The sequence below is a fragment of the Xiphophorus hellerii genome, chromosome 14 (assembly GCF_003331165.1).
Source record: "Xiphophorus hellerii strain 12219 chromosome 14, Xiphophorus_hellerii-4.1, whole genome shotgun sequence".
NCBI classification, from domain to species: domain Eukaryota; kingdom Metazoa; phylum Chordata; class Actinopteri; order Cyprinodontiformes; family Poeciliidae; genus Xiphophorus; species Xiphophorus hellerii.
The window spans coordinates 8333916-8346647 of record NC_045685.1 but is presented as its reverse complement, the minus strand read 5'-3'; the positions used below and the strand labels follow the sequence as shown (position 1 = coordinate 8346647).

The 12732-nt window shown below is 40.3% G+C and overlaps 1 protein-coding gene across 1 annotated transcript in view; it reads right to left on the bottom strand.

The window, feature by feature from the left end:
• tnfsf10l (TNF superfamily member 10, like) overlaps positions 1-12732 on the bottom strand; it is a 70991-nt gene that overhangs the window by 41957 nt on the left and 16302 nt on the right. The window lies entirely within an intron of this gene.

Genomic DNA, 12732 nt, shown 5'->3' with positions numbered 1-12732 from the left:
AAACACAAAGCAAAAACACTTCAAGAAAACTTAAAAAAGAACCACAATCGTCTTAAAACTGATAAGACAATCTTGTGAACATGACTGAATGCAGTATTATTAGATTCTCAGATTTCATTACTTAAATTGATGAGTTTAGATAAAAGCTTTATTTTCCAGACTTCTTGTCCTTGCTCAATTTTCTAAATAACTAATGTCTCTTTTTTGTCTCTGATATGCTTTAATTTGATTTGCCAAACCACTTTTTGATGTATTAGACTTAGTGAAACATTAAAAAAGGCCTTTTTACGACACATTTTTACTTTTACTTTAGTAAGCCGTAAATTTAGGTAGATTTGTACTTTTGGATTTCTGTTATCAGTTATGTAGGAACATAGGGTTATGGTTAGGAGGAAAATCTATGAGAACCGAAATGGGTGACGCTCTTTGCTTCTGGAGCAACTTTATGTGCATGCACGCATGCGTGTGTGTATCCTTCAGGGAGGTTTTCACGGTCCAAAAGTCCGGCTAATGACTCTGTAACAAGCACTGATGACGAGAACAAAATTACGCTGCTGCACTCCTTCAACCCCCTGATTTAGTTTTATTAATTTCTTTCCACTTGACCGCTCTTCTCTAATGAAATTTTTAACTCTTTTTTTTTTTTTTTACTTTCTGTCTCTCGTCGCCTTTCTTTGACATTTCTCTCCCTTTTCCAGCTAATTTTTTAATTATTATTCTTGCAATAATTGTTCATGTTGATGCCTGAGAGGATCAACTGGCTCCTGTAGAAGATCGTAGTGCGACTATAAGCGAGCGTGTGTCTATATGAGGCCGAACCAATCGGGTCGCGTAAAGAATTTACGGGAAGAAAGATGGTGCTTCTCGACATGTTGTCTCCACTCTTTTAAAGATGACTCATGGCCTTAAAATTTGTGCATCTATTTAAGGACAAGTCATTGGGTTTAATTGGATACATGTGTCAGCTTGCAGGTCCTACTTTGTGTCTACGGTGAGTCACCTTTAATAAATTGGAACAGCAATGTGTTACGCCAGAAAATGGGTCATTCTAAGTCTTTATACTTTTCCTAGAAGAAGAATGCTGTCGGCAAAGATGTGAGATGGTTCGCCTTCTTGCACAGCATGTTCAAGAAAAACAACATTTACGGTGAGGAGAGCTTAAATCTTTTCTGGACTTATAGTAATTTAAGGGAGTATTGGGGCTTGGAGTATTTTTCTAAACTGTGGCCAGCAGTGAATCTGCACTTGAGACCATTAATTCTCTGAGACAAACAGGGGAAATTTATAGATACAGCAGAGCGAGGCTCGCTTTTAGCTGCCCCAGTTCAGTCGAGTGTTTACACCAACGTTTAAGCCTTGCACATGAATAAATGCCCTAAAAATGATCCCAGATACCCCGACTTATACATCATAATGCTGCAAAATAAAGAACGTTAAGATCACTTTTATCACTGTTGTGTGCCCGACACAAGATTTATTATTAAACTACACATAAAATATTCTTTTTTTTGTGGTTACGTAAAGAAGAAAAATGTCAATTAGCTGATGTGATAAACAAAACGTTCCTCACCAAAATGTAAGGAACATTTTGGTGAGGAACATTAAAAGAGACCTAAATGAATATTGAAGCGCATTCCTCTGTCGGATGAGAGTCACTTGGAGTCCGGCGAGTTTTCACAAGAACTTGCTCAGGATTACTCTAGTAAACACACCAAACACGGAGGTGGGAGTTTGAAGACTGAAGCTACAAGAGGTCACAGTTTTTTGGGAGAAATTTTATGGATGCTGTTTAAATAGATTCAACGTCTAAAAATGGGGCCTATGACCTGTGGAAACCAACAGCATAAAAAGGCTAAGAAATACAGAGCTGAGGACGTTGGGGCGACGCGGTAAGACCGATCTCAATCCCTCTTTCAGACCCAGCTTCCCTCCTGCTCACTTCTCCATATGTTCCCTGTTGTTTTTCAGTACCGCACTGACACAAAGAGAGCACAGTAGGTCATCACGGATCATCTGCGTATAATCAGGACACTTCCCAAGAAAAACTGCTGACAGTGGAGTCTGGGCCGAGACACTCTGTCTATTGTGAGGGGTGCGATGACAGCTACCACCGGCTCGAGTACTGGGGAGGTTCCCGCGTGCATGAGAAGATCTGAGCGTTACTCTGCAGAAGGAAAAGGAGTGTAAAACAGGGATAGTTTCTTTCTGGTGACTCTGCCAAAACGCACTCCCCGTTTCGGTGGATATGGTTGAAAGATTTATTGTTAATGAGGAATCTCTTTTGATGTAAGGAAAACAACAAACTGTTTCTCTTTCAAGACCGTGGATGTATGTGTGGTCATGCAGGTAAGAGTGTCCATTAGGCCTTGACAGTGTGGATAGGGAGTGTTTGATCTATTATGGGAAACAGTCTAGCCAAAGTCAGCGCGGAGATAAAGGCCATTACTATCACTGCCCTCTGCTAAAAACAAGATTAGAAGTAAACTTTTGGCTCCATTAGCGAGTACCCGTACATACGAGGTCACAGGCTAAAGCAGGAAACATGGACAGATACTACACTACTATTCTTGGGATTTATTTTTGCATGAGACACCTAAATATAGTCTGCCAAAACTATGAGAAAATGTCTTCGCTAATCTAGAGAAATGTCAATAAAACGTATTTTCCTCTTCTGAATTTGGCTCCCAGCAGCTCTGGTTTTCTTTGGATGAAACATCATCAAACTTTCCCGTTGTGCTGCTGTGCAGAGCTTTTTCCCGCCAGCACTGGTGTGAGCCATCCAAATAACACAGGCTTACGTCACCTCATTCAACTTTCAAACCCGTCTGAGGAGTCGAGACTCAAAAGTGGTGAAACGGTTAATGTGAAGCTTGCTTAAAGCAGCAGACTGAACGGCTCAGTGTTTAAATCTTAAACTGAAATACAGCCCCATTACTAAAAAAAGGAGGCAATAGGCCCAGTCTTATCTAAATCTTTATTATCTTTTAATAAGTTGGGGGGGAGTTACAGTCTGTTCCTCGTTTGGCTGGCGGCGTAACAGTACACCTTTTCAAACCAAAAACATTTTTGATTGTTTGGTAGCATTAGAGCTTTTCAGTCATTCAACGATGATGGAAGAAGAAAGTTGTTAGTTGGCATCCCTGAAAAGCTATAAAGTGTACAACTGGCTCTTCATCAAACTACCATACAGACCTGAAATAGCATGTCAACATTACAAGTATAAAGAAACAACCATCTTGTGACTTATGTGTCACAAGATGGTTATCATTTTCATATGTGTGACTGAAAATGTTGTGCTAGCTAGATGTAGCTAGCTAACAATTCAGACCAGACTGAAGTTGTAACAAATGCTGTAAAACAATTAGCACCAGTCACATGTCTGCACTTTGTTGTTGAAATCCAACGTTTTAAAAACATGCTGAAAGTAACAGAACCGTGTTACGTAATGTCCAGTGGTTACGGTTACACCCAGTAAATTAGAGTGGCTTTAAATTAAGCTGGTACCATCGCATGCTAATGCTAATATGAATACAAGAACAGGATTGATCTTGTGTAGTTTATGTGTTAAATGTACAAATGGTTGTATGTTTTTTTATGAGGCATTTTTCATGTTCTCATACTTTCTTCACTGCTAAACAGAGTAACCCTCAAAAGGTCCTGAACTGGGATTTCAAACCCAGATGTCTGTGGTTCTGTTTATGTGTGACTGAAACAAAAGTGAAAAGTATGGTTTATAAATGACAAACACTGTTTTGTTTTTTTCATTTGAGAAACGTTTGCCTGCATCTTTCTTCTTAAAATTAGTGAAAATCTTGCCCTCAACAAAGCGTCCATCTGCATCAACCCCATGTGCTAACAAGGTCCAGTTTGTACTGGGCCACACAAAATCATTTCAACACCCAAACCCTATTGTTATTCTGACAAATTGAATTTTTTGGATATTTCATTAACTTGTTTGATACTTATAACATAAAGCAAAAAAAAAAAAGGCTAATGATGTTTAACGCATTAACGATTTATCTAAAGATAGGGATGAGATCATTTTTTTGTCAAAAAGTAAAAGATGGCCGTGGCAAAGTGCTCCAAAATGTCAATGTTGAACAAAAAGTCTAACCAAACCAACATTTCAGTGTCTTTTTCTAAGCTAAACTTAAGACACCAAATACGGACTAAAAAAGTCATGAAGGTATTTCAGACTGACCTGAAAGAGCCACAGAAAAGCCCACGGATGTCCAGCGTGTGACAGGTCGGCTTAGGGACGTAAATTTAATCTTTACCTTAGTGACCTCAACAAATACATTGTTCACTCATTTTGCCTCTGATTGAGTAAAACCGTTGGGAAACAGAGAGGAAAATGTGAGCTATTTTGTAAGCCAGTGTCGACATGCAGGCCTCCAGAGAGCGGGGGGGGGAGACTGAGCCTTTGTTGCTGTCATGCCCCGACAGCACGCATTTGGGGAGTCTTTGGAGGTTTGAGTCAAAACTTCCCTCTCTGCAGAGGGTTCCTCTGACAGCTGTGCATCTGCCAATCTCAACTCCTCCCCGCCAATTCCTGAAGTTGCAAAACGCAGTATCACTGTGGGAGCAAGGACAGCAATCGGAACAAATCGACGTGACAACTGAGGTCCAGCCTAGGCAGTAAAAATTTTTTAAGACATTGCTTTGTCTTTGTGTTTTTTTGGGAACCACTTCTGAAAGGTTTGACTAATTGTGTTTGAGCTCCGTAAAAAGTCTGAAATTTTACAAGCGAATCACAATGTTCTTTGGAGTTCTAATATGTATATATATTTTTCTTCAAAACACATTAATCTTGTTTAATTTTTTTTCTTTTTTTTTTTACGCTGAAATATTCCCAATGCTCTTGTCCACACAGCTGTGTGTTTTAATAGTGTGATGATCCACATGATTCGGCCTTCCCTTGAGTTCTAAGCCGTAAGTCAACCGCCCCGCTTTCAAAGCCAAAAAAAAAAAAAGAAAAACAGCAGCAAACATAAAACCCCCACTTGCTAGACATGAAAAATTATGTAATTCTATTGTGCAGTTTAATAAAATGTGATGCTTTTCTGGTCAGATGTCAGAAAAAAAAAGAAAAAGGAGGTTTGAGTAAAAGTGTCGGTAAATGTAATTATTCATGGGAAGGAGCGCTGACCCTAGCGTCCCAAAGTGTCACGCCAAATTAGATCCAGCCAAACTTTTCATGTTTTATTTAGTTTCACAGTGGATTAGCTGAGCACTCGGGCCGTAAGGTGTTCACTGGTTCATTAGAGAGATTGGAAGAAGCCGTCCCCTTTTTTCGCATACAACGCTCTGCAATGCCGACCGAAACGTCTAAACAGTTTGAGGTCTGCAGAGATGCTAGCTGACCTTTTCCTGACCCTAGACCTGCAGAAGTCCTTGACAGAGAGAAGGTTGGCGTTGAAGAGCTTTTCTGCAGGACTGATTGTTCTCTGCAATTTGGCCTTTCTTGTTTTCTAGCGAAGCCAAACCACAGTGACGGACAAACACAGAAAAAACTGAAAAACGAAATGGAAAGTTGCCACAGTTCTTGAGTTGCCACAGGAATCTTTTTTTATTTTGCTAACATTACACAAGAAGAAATGGCGTAAAAGTATTCGCTGAGAAAAGAATGTTTTGCTAGCACTAGTCGTACACCGCAGCTTGCTATCAACGCTAAGGTCAGCATCCGATTCGTAGCTTCTCCACATTCAAAGTTACTTCTACTGGTTAAAACTGAAGTTAACGAGTTTAAATGCACTTTGCTCGAACTTTTTAATTTGAGGAAAAGCATAAAAGCAGAAATCCAGTGTGAGAACATTGTGTAACTGCATAAACGATGGTAAAGTACCAAGACTAGCCGCCAACGTCATTACGGATCGCATCTGCTTTAAATCTTCCTTATGGCTCTGTGTGTCAGTGTGTGAAGCATTTGGTGGTCAAGTCATTCAAATTTTAAAATAGTAACACTGGTCAAAGCCACAAATCCCAGCTGGATGTGATACTGCACACTGATATTGGAATGAGGATTGTGACTCGATATAATGAGCAGCTTTATTTGAAACTCTTTTATTGTCTTATTCAGTCGATACAAGAAGAGAATATTGTGTACTGTCTCGTTGGGTGAGCTGAATGTATTGTTACGCACTCTATTCATTTCCAGTACCTACACTTTTACACATGAGAAGTAAATATCTAAACATGGTATTACGTATTTAACAAAAGCATTTTTTTCTTTGACCACAAATTGAAAAGAAAAAACTGATGTAGAGGCACGTTGATGAGGTTGAACAACTGGGTTCACTAATGTGACTTTCAACATCTTTGTTTCATCTAAGTTTGGATGGGATTCATTGATTGGCCATAAATAGCCGTAGAATATTAAGGGTTATCCAGTGTTGGATGCTAAATATCAGAATGCAGATAAGCAAAGTATCCAGATTATGCAACAAATAAACGAATAACCAGGAAAATATTATCCTAAATGAATTTCTGAATAATCTTAATAGAGTAAAATCAATGATTCCTCAGCATGTAAAAACTTACAGTTGTAAATATAAAAACAGTGAAAGACAGAAGAAACACACAGTTGACAACAAAGATGTGAGCCGTTTTATGTTAGCACACCTCACTTGGTTTCTGACTTTGTGAAATTCATCCCCATTTAATGTCCTGAATATATAGGTGCAATGTGAAAGCAGATTAGATTTACTTTTATTAAGCCCTTATTGAAACTGAGTTTCAGTCAAATAAACTTAATCTTGAGACGTTTACAGGTCATTAGTCATCTCTGCTTTGATCATTTCTGCCTGACTATAACCTGGCTGAGTGTCAGTTGGCAGTTGGTCAGTTTCTACAGAGTTTCCTGTTGATGCATTTCTTTGAGATCTGGAGAATATCTAATAATTTAATTTGACGGCATCATTTCTCCAAAACACACCCAGATTGTTTTACGTTGGGCCTCATATCCTGAGCTGTGCTGAAAATACCGAAGTAGCCAAAGTTGCCCTGAGACGTTGTTTATAGAGTACACTAGAATGTTTCTGTTCAGCATTTACATCCAACAAGTATTGCTTTCAGACATCCCCTAAAAGCCAAGAACAACAAAAACATTGGGGGAAAGAATGTGTCGCGATGTCAGAACCTCATGTGAAATCATTTATGCATCTCCTTGCGCTGGAGATAAAGCCCACGATGTTGTGCTTTGGGGAATAATCATCCGCCGCTACGGGCAAGAAAGACTCTTACGAGGATTTTTAAGCGATCTACCTGAACGCACTTTACTTCTCTGTCCTTTGCCAGAAAACATGCGGTGCCTCATATCTGTCCGTTCTGGTTTGACAGACCGGGCCCTGGAGAGAAATCCTGAAGCCGACTCTCAGGAAGGAGCAAACAATGCCGCACTGTTCCCCCCTCTGCGCGCGTACGTATGTATTATGTGTGTGGCCTGTTCCCGGTGTGTATGTCCAACAGTGTATCAGTGTGTATCGGTGTGTGTGTGCGCTTGGCTTTTGCAGGACACCGAACCTTGAAAAGAATATCTCAGAGGGCCACTTGGAAAAGCGGGCCCTCATTTCATGTTCCTATGTCTGTGTGCGTGGAGTTCCTTGGCAGTGAAGGAGTCTCATTTGAGAGGATTAGGAAGAGGAGAAGCAGCCACGTAACTCAAATCCAGCGAGGCAGAGTTCTGGAACGACAGCGTGTGTCTTTTGGAGGAGAAACGGCAAGATCGGGGAAGGAGAGAGTTTGCCGTTGGTGACAATGCTCTCTATTCTCCGCGATGAAACGAATAAGGCGGGGAGCTAAAGACCAAACAACAGCCGAGACCTCGTCCCGTAAATCACACCGTGCAAACAGGGACGCGGGAGAGCGAACAAATGTGCGAAAGTATTGCCCAAACCCCTGCGGAGGAACACGGTGGAGCCCGCTTCGACGTGTTGAGTAACTTGGTGTCTCAAGCAGAAAAGTACTTGGCAAGAAAATTAAGACATGTGTGAGGTACAACTGAAACCAATTGTCAGCTTGAAAGTGTTTCGTCTGCAGGCCGGAGCATTGACTCAGGAGGCTTTTTGGTTTGCTGTTTTGTAACTAAAGTATACTTGTGAATAAGTAATGTGAAGTTGGTGGAAAATATCACCACCTTCCCAGAATAATATCATAAGTCGTTTTTTGACAAAAATTATCTTTTTTTTCCCCCCTAAGTCATCTTTTGGCAAAAGATGACTTAGTTATTTTAGGAAGGTAACGATTCATTTAAAAAACAAAGTATGTAAAACAAGCCACCTACATCAAGTCCAGGAAGATTTGTCAAGCTGTATAATCCTTAACCAATGGTAGCATAGAGTTTTCCAATCCAGTACAGTACTTTGTTTGTGTTGTTCTATAAAGATAAATGTGGGTATTTGATTCAGGAGCTGCTTTAGTGAAAACCCTCTGAACCCTGAGATGATAGAAACCCGGTGGTTTTTCAGTCCGGAAAGAAAAGGTAACTTTAACTCTGAGTCAGTGACTCAAAAGTAACCCGCAGATTCAGTTACGGTGATAATTAATTCGGAGAACATAATCTGCGAACTGGCAGGTTTTCCTTGAACTCAATAGTTTCTCTCTCAGACTCCACCCATCCTGCTGAGCCTCAGACACACTCGTTTACATCCAGTCTACATGGGTACGTAAACACGACTTTGTATCTTTCTTAGGGACTTAAACGGACAGTTTCACTATTTCGGTCTGAGGTTCTGTTGTTGTTCCCTTACCTGATGTAGCGTTTGTATGAAATTGAAGAAATCCTCAAAGTAGTGGAGGGCTTTTCAGCAAGGAAGAGAGACAAATCAGCAAAATTCAGACTAAAAATGGATGAGTTGATCTTTAGGATACAATATTATATCAGGTGCTATTAAACATCTTTGCTTTTACAAGAGACCATTAAGTTTGTCCCATCGTCTCAGTTGAATAACATTAGCCCTACTACATAAATTATGGTAGCTGAATCTGCCCAAAAAGCTGAAACGTGTGAGTTCATTCTGCGTAAATTTTCAGGTTTGCATCGGGCTGTCAGTGGTGCAAAATTGTCAAATTCCGAGGTAACTGGAACGCAGCATGAAGGAACAAAGGTTTTAATTTCAATTCAAATCATTGGAAAGTTTCTCAATGTGCTTTAATTGGGATGCATTGTTTTGGCAGTAATGAATCACTGTGAAAAAGACATGATGTAGTCATGTCTTTTTCAAAAGACTTTTTCAGTCTCATGCAATTGTGTCATTTGGACCAGACAACTGATCCCTCGCTCCCCAATGTGAGCACTTCTGCATCTACGACTCCATGACTCACTTATTTGTTTCCGATTTTCCTCAGTGTTTGGTCTTTGCGAAATTCCCCGGACGACGGAAACACGGCCGCAAAATGCCAAGCCCTGGACTTTGTTTAGGTAAAGATCTTCCTTTCTCAAAACTGTTCCCCAATAAGACGAACTGAAAGTGAAACTGGTCAAATGGCAAAACCATGAATCATTCAATGAGACGCAGAAGTGCAAAAACTTTGCTGACTTGCGAATGATTAGCAGGACCCTTTTCCAATGTTACATGTGACATAATCTACAACTTTTTCACCAATATAAAGGAATTATTGGCTTAAAACAAGCTGTGCGCGGTCCAGCAGAGTCACACTGACCCTGCATGTGCTTTTGCAAGATTGTGTGTGTGTGTGGGTGTGGATTCGGAAACTGACGGTCTGACAGGATACCGCCCCGCTGCCCCACAGTCTATAACATCTGCTGCGCTCCTCCTGAACATCACGCTCAGACCACAGGACAATAAAAAAAAAAGAAGCACAATTCATTATAGTCTTTGCATCTGTAGTTAGCAACAACTAGCTAAATTAGGCAAAATCATTGATTAAAACATGTAGCTTATTTTCTTTCTGTAAGGAAGAAACGTAATTTATTTACCCAGGCAACTCTCAAATAATCACACAATTTGGTTGACATGAGTCGGTTTTATCTGCACCACTGCGTGTGTACGGGTTTGCCCATATGAGTTTATGTTTTTCCCTCTTTGTCATCCCTGTAGGGCTTCAGTGTGCTTTTGGCAGGCAGCCAGTGAGGATCTGACATTGATTTATTTGTTGGAGGCAAGTGATTTATCCCTGTTGCATGTTTAATGACTGTCAGTTTTCTCAGCACTCTGTCGTGCAGTGGAGCAATCGAAACGAGCGTTGTCTTTGTTTAATGTGCAACAACGGATCCCCTCTTCCTCCTGCACTTTGCCAAAAAAACATTACATACAGTACATATCAGTTTCTAGGGGGGGTGGGCTTTATGAGAGTTTTGACCAAAACACACTAATAACAGCGAAGGGGTCTAGAAAACTCTGGGGTCACGCAACCACACAAGTGCTGGCTGTGCTTCTGATGTCCTTAAGTAAGAAAGTAAGAAAGCACAAGATAGACATCCGTTAATCGGGAAAGGAAACAAAAATGTTGCACAGTGCTTATTGTTGCAGACTTGTAGCTTTGGGTTTCATATTAAATTCATTCTAAGTCTGGAAACACAAGAAAGTCCCAGCCCTGTCCTGAAGGTGTTTGTTAAAATGCCCCCAAAACTGATCCCTCGCTCCCCAATGTGAGCACTTCTGCATCTACGACTCCATGACTCACTTATTTGTTTCCGATTTTCCTCAGTGTTTGGTCTTTGCGAAATTCCCCGGACGACGGAAACACGGCCGCAAAATGCCAATCTCTGGACTCTGTTTAGGTAAAGATCTTCCTTTCTCAAAACTGTTCCCCGATAAGATGAACTGAAAGTGAAACTGGTCAAATGACAAAACCATGAATCATTCAATGAGACGCAGAAGTGCAAAAACTTTGCTGACTTGCGAATGATTAGCAGGACCCTTTTCCAATGTTACATGTGACACAATCTACAACTTTTTCATCAATATAAAGGAATTATTGGCTTAAAACAAGCTCCTATGTTTTGTTGAAAAGTTACCTTTAAATTAGTTTTATATTATTTCAAGTGAAGACATTTGCACTAGAAACTAGATCAGAAATACTCTGTAAGATTTTGTGTTTTTTGAAGTGTAAGAGTGCTGATGTTGCATTCAAGAGAATTATTTCATTTTAATCCAGCTAAATTGGCATAAATGCCAATTTAACTGCGGGATTGCAGTTTTTTTTTTATACTGCCAATAAACTCCTCCTTTCAGCTTTGATTTCACTATTACCGAACCAAACGCCTTCATAAGGTCAATTTCTGCTTTCAGACTTAAATGAGAGCATGCGTTGTTGATTGGGTACACATTAAAAAGTTGCTTTGATTGCAACGTTTTGGAGTAATTTAGTAATGGGGATGTCTTTTTTTTTTCTTTCCACATAATTACAGTGGAATAATATGTCTGTGTAAGATTAAGCATGTGAATTCAAAGGAAAATTACGTGGAATTAGACACAGATGGATGTCACATAATGGCCTTATGGGCAGAGCAGAGCGGAGTGTAAGAAGACATTCCTACCTCCGTACATCACACTGTGTTTTAGCGCTGTAATTTATTTAGTGGCCGAGACCGTTCTGCAGGAGTTTAAGCTTTTGTTAGAAAATGTCAGTTTTTTGGGGGTTTTTTTTTACTCTCTTGATTTTAATTGTAGCTTTCAAGCGTCAATTCTTCTTCTGGTCAACAACAACTCAAAGCCCGAAGGCGGTCTTGAATTCAGCTGAGTTAGGTTCCTCCTCCGAGTCGTTTGTGAGTTCGCTGCAGGTTTCCTTTCGTCACCAGGCATGCAGAATGTCAACTAACAAGCATGTGCCTCCGAGACCTGCGGAGCGCTAACAGCCGATTGTTTCACCTGCCAATCGCAACGCCACGCCAAGTCATGCAATCAAGTTTCTTTTGTGAGTCGACGGTGCAGGCGAGGGTTTGCATGAGCTAATATTCGTGAGAGTGTACACAAGCCCGCAGCGAGACAGCAGAAAACCACTCCCTGCTCGTGCATGTGGGAACGATGACCTTTCTTTGTGAATTTTGCCCCTTTGGATTTCTTCCAGTTTAGAGAGTTTAAAGACATACAAAAGCAGGGTGGAACCTGCCTGCTGTTTCTTTATTTCTGTTTTAACTTCCTTCTTGCTTCAAACAATTAAGAATGTCACTGTTTGGGGGGAAAAAAGGAGTTGTTAAGATTTGTGGAGATAAAGATACAGACAGTGTGGCTCCCTTTGAGTTTATGGCGATTATTTTTTTTATCTAACGTGGCTACAATCAAGTTTAGCTTTTCTCTCGGGAGTTGTGTTTCTGGCTCCTGATATCACTTAAGCAATGATGGAAGAAAAAGAAAAAAAGTAAGGGGAGAGAAGAGGAAGATGGCAAAACGAAGGATCAGTGAGAAGAAATCAGGACTTTCCAGAGTGTCTCTGTCACCTGTGTTCTCACATAGCGGCAGAAACGCTCAAGGCGACCGTGGTTTCCAGTGAATCAGGCCGAGAAAGAGAAAGTAAGCTGTAAAGATTTATCTTTCAAGTCAAGTCAAGTTCATTTCAGCAACAAGGCAGTTCAAAGTGCTTTATGTCATTGTGATGATCATCAAAATGATCACAATCCAATTGTGAATGTTACATTTTGTGCAATGTCATCATTAAAATCATGAAGCAAATACACATCAAATATGTTGATCAATCTTATACTTATTAGTAATCAAGGCCAACTGTGTGCCCTGACTCTACATCGTTCTTCTTTAGGTCCAAAGATAATAA